The sequence below is a fragment of the Mastomys coucha genome, unplaced genomic scaffold (genome assembly GCF_008632895.1).
Source record: "Mastomys coucha isolate ucsf_1 unplaced genomic scaffold, UCSF_Mcou_1 pScaffold15, whole genome shotgun sequence".
In the NCBI taxonomy this organism is placed as follows: domain Eukaryota; kingdom Metazoa; phylum Chordata; class Mammalia; order Rodentia; family Muridae; genus Mastomys; species Mastomys coucha.
Window position 1 is genome coordinate 18,527,660 of NW_022196897.1, and position 3,982 is coordinate 18,531,641.

Sequence of the window (3,982 nt, forward strand, 5' to 3'; positions counted from 1 at the left end):
CTCACTCACTAGGCAGGCGTGTGGCATCCAGATGGTGTGGTTAATCGCGCTGGAACCGTAAATCAGCGCAATTGTCCCAGCCTCCCTCCTCTTGGCAGAGCCGTCACCTGGAGGAGGAGCTGGTGTGAGAAGCCCCTCCAGCCCCGCCCACCAGCCCCAGGCTTTGTTCCCAGTCAGTGGCCAGTGTCTCTGACTACTAGCCCTGACACTGCCTAACTGCCCTGATCTCCCTGTTAGCCTCAGTTTCTTCATCCTTAAAATCTGGGTGGTCACAGCAATGCTGTCCCCAGAACAAGATGAAGATTCAATGTGTGGACCATTTCTGTCAAGGCTGCTTCCTGGCTTAGTAGGTCCTCCCACAAGCCTAGATCGAAGTAGGTCCTCGCACAAGCTGCCTCTCACCTCTTTGACCTGTACAGGAACCTGAGAGTCAGAGAAGGAAAGCAAGTGCCCAATGCCACACAGCCAATTAGCAGAGGAGCAGGGCTTAAGCCTGGCAGGCCAGAGTGACACTAAAGACCTCACCTCGGGTTCCCATCAGCCCGCCCTCCCCAGCCCCTCAGAGGCCACTCTGCCTATGTCTGCAGTGACAGCAAAGCATTGTTAGCCTTGCCCAGAGCCACTGTGCAACCCAGGTCTAAAAAGACCCCTTAATAGGTCCTTAATAAAGCTGAGGAGACAGCGGCTTCCCAGGGCAGGGCCAGGGTCCAGGTGCAGCAGATTCGACCTAATGAAAATGTCAGGAGCGTGGCGGTGGGCGAGCACCTGCTCATGTCTCAGACTCAATATCCCTGTCTTCAGTTGAGTGACTGGATGCTGGAGACACTCACTTATCCCTCCTCCCATTCCACCACCACACAGTGTGTATGGAACATCCTTCTTGACTAAAACCCACATTAAATGTCCAGGTTCCTCTCTTTCCATTAAAACGATGTGAGCTGCAGAGCTGGGCACAGCTGAAGGAGGGAGGGTGTCAGAGGGTCTGTGAGAGCAGTGTCTGCAGGGCAACCTTGGCCAAGCTCCAGGGTGCTTGTCAGACCACTGCCCTTCCAGCCAAACTCTCTGGATCTGTTTGTTAGTCAGGCTGCCATGACAAATGCCTTACTCTAGGTCCAAGCAGTTGAAGTGAATTTCCCAGAATTCTGGGGCATGGGAAAGCCACGATCACGCTGCAGGCATATCCTGAATCTGGTCAGGGCCTGTTCTCCTAGATGGAGCCTTCTAGCCACGCTTGAGTGTAGTAAGGGCGGAGCGAGCTCTTCTTCATCTCCTCTTCCCTCTCTCCTTTCTGCATCCCTTCCTCTTTTGTTCAGACAAAGACTCACCATGTAGCCAAGCCTCACCTTGAGCTCCGCATCCTCTGTGCCTCAGTTTCCTGAGATTACAGGAGCGTGCACACCACCTCTCCGTGGTCCCTGTGGTCTCTTTGTTTTTCATTAGTGCATATTAATTATACAGAGTGATGGGTCTCCTTTCTTCTCAGGCCACTTTTATGAGGAAACTAATCAATCTATAAGGGGAACCCTCATACTCCAACCCCCAAAGGCCTTAAAGTACCACTTTCTAACACCACCTCCACAAAGGGTGTTTTTATTGTTACATTTGTGTGTGTATGTGTGTGCCACGTTCATGCAAGCATGTGCATGTGTGTACAGGCATGCACATGCCACATGTGACAGTCAGAGGATAACTTTTGGGAGAAGGGTCTCTCCTTTGACCACATGGGTTTCAGGGACTGAACTCTGGCTGTCAGATGCGTAGCAGGCTCCTTTACCTGCCAAGCCTTCTTGCCAGCCCCTAATACCACCCACCTCCTAAACCCTGATCATAAGATCATGTTCCTGCCGGGCGGTAGTGGCACACACCTTTAATCCTAGCACTTGGGACGCAGAGGCAGGTGGATTTCTGAGTTTGAGGCCAGCCTGGTCTACAGAGTGAGTTCCAGGACAGCCAGGGCTACACAGAGAAACCCTGTCTCGAAAAACAAAAATCAAAAAAAAACAAAACAACAAAAAAAAATCATGTTCCAACATGTATGGCCGTGCATTCACATCACAGCAGAAGAGGTGGGCTGTGGCATTCCAAAATCTGCCGTTTTAAAGTGCCACACAAACTTAAAGAAAACATTCTTCCAAGGATCCATTTGGATCCTAAAGCTCTGACCTAAAACCCAGGGCCACTCTGACCTACAAGAGTTTAACCACTGAGCTGAGGGGAACCTGGCTGTTGCCTGTAGCTTTTGCTGCCTCGCCTAGACTCCAGGCCTCGCGACCAGCCCCACCCAGATTCCCTTGAATCCAGGGATAAAAAACACAGACACACACGTTCACAGGGAGTCATGGAAGGACAGGGAAGGGACTGGCTGAGCACTGGGCTGGGGCGGGAGCCAGTGCCCGGCCTTGGGTTAGGACCCTGGGAAGATGCCCCTCCCCTCCCATGCTTCATCAGGTCAGACAAGATGCCTTGGGGACCCTGTGGCTGTCTGGACATTGCTGTTATTGATGTCACAAAACCTCATGGCAAGGAAGGGGCTCCGAAGTGACACTCTTCACGAATACTTGTAGTTTTTCTCTTAAGAAAAGGGCAAGCTAGGCTTGGTGGCGCACACCTTTAATCTCAGCACTCAAGAAGCAGAGGCAGGTGGATCTCTGAATTCAGGGCCAGCCTGGTCTGTATAGTAAGTTCCAGGACAGCCAGGGATATATAGTGAGACTGTGTCACACACACACACACACACACACAATGAAACAAAATAAAAAAATACAAAAACCAAAGCAAACAAAGAAAAAAAAAAACAAAGAAAGAAACAAACAAACAAAAAATCAAAAACAGGAAAACAAAAGCAAAGTGTCTGGTTTGTCCTGGGTCTAGGTGCTAGAACAATGAAAACCACATCCTGGGAGGACAGTGAGCACATCACTGTTAGTACCAATCTCACAGCTAGTTGAGGCTGTGTGGATTTAAGGGAAAGAATGCTGTGATCTATTAGTGATGCCTGCCATGGGCATGGTAAGGGGAGCAAAAGCCAGGACATTGGTTAGCCATGCTGTGAATTCAGATCAAGAAGGCATTTAGATGGGATATCCTTGTGATGATGGCTGCCTGCTAGAGGGCCCTGGACAAATCTCTGACATACTGCATGCCTCAGTTTACCCTTTGGGAAGCAAATATGCTGACAAAGGATTCATGGCATCTGGAGAATCAGGAGTTGAAGCTCACACTCATATGGGGCTCAGGAACTATTTCAACCCAACCTGCTATAGTCTAAGTCTGGGCCATGGCTTCCCCATAAGGCCACAGGGTGGTGGAAAAGATTGAAGGGCCCAGGCAGGGTGCTGGGCTTGAGCAACGGAGGGCCCAATGAGTACAGTTCTCTCCTATGGTGGACATGGACAGAGAGCACCCCTCGCAGGGGCGGCAGTCTCCCCAAGGTTAAAGAGGACAGCTTTCTCTCCATGGTCCTTTGTCCAGAAGAGAGGACCCAGAGACCTTGACTGTAACCATAGGAAATGGAAAAGCTTGGCCTTTGAAGACAGGAGTTTGTCTTAGTTAAGATGTGGACAACAGGCTGTGTGGCCTTAGGTGTGTTACCTAACCCCTCTGAGCCTCACAGTGCTGGTGAGGATGGGTGGAGAAGGACCACTGTTCAGGATGCAGGTGTCCTGACACACCTTTAAGTCTCAATGGATTAGAGCTTGTGTTAGGGTTAGGGGGGCTGTTGATAAAATAAAATTTTATGCAAAGGTGGTGGCTTCATCCTCTTTTTGTTCTAGAAAGATCCTTGGGATTGTGAAAAATCACTACAGCTGACTCTTCACCAGGTCTGGACCCTGCTACATCCTGGTGCAACTCCAGGAGGCCACAGCTCAGGGTGTGGGGCTAGAACAAAGTGGCCAGTTTCCAGGCCATGTTTTCTGTCAGGGAAAATTAATTGGCCTATAATGGGGAATAGTGTTTATCCTAATTAGCCAGAAGTTGACCA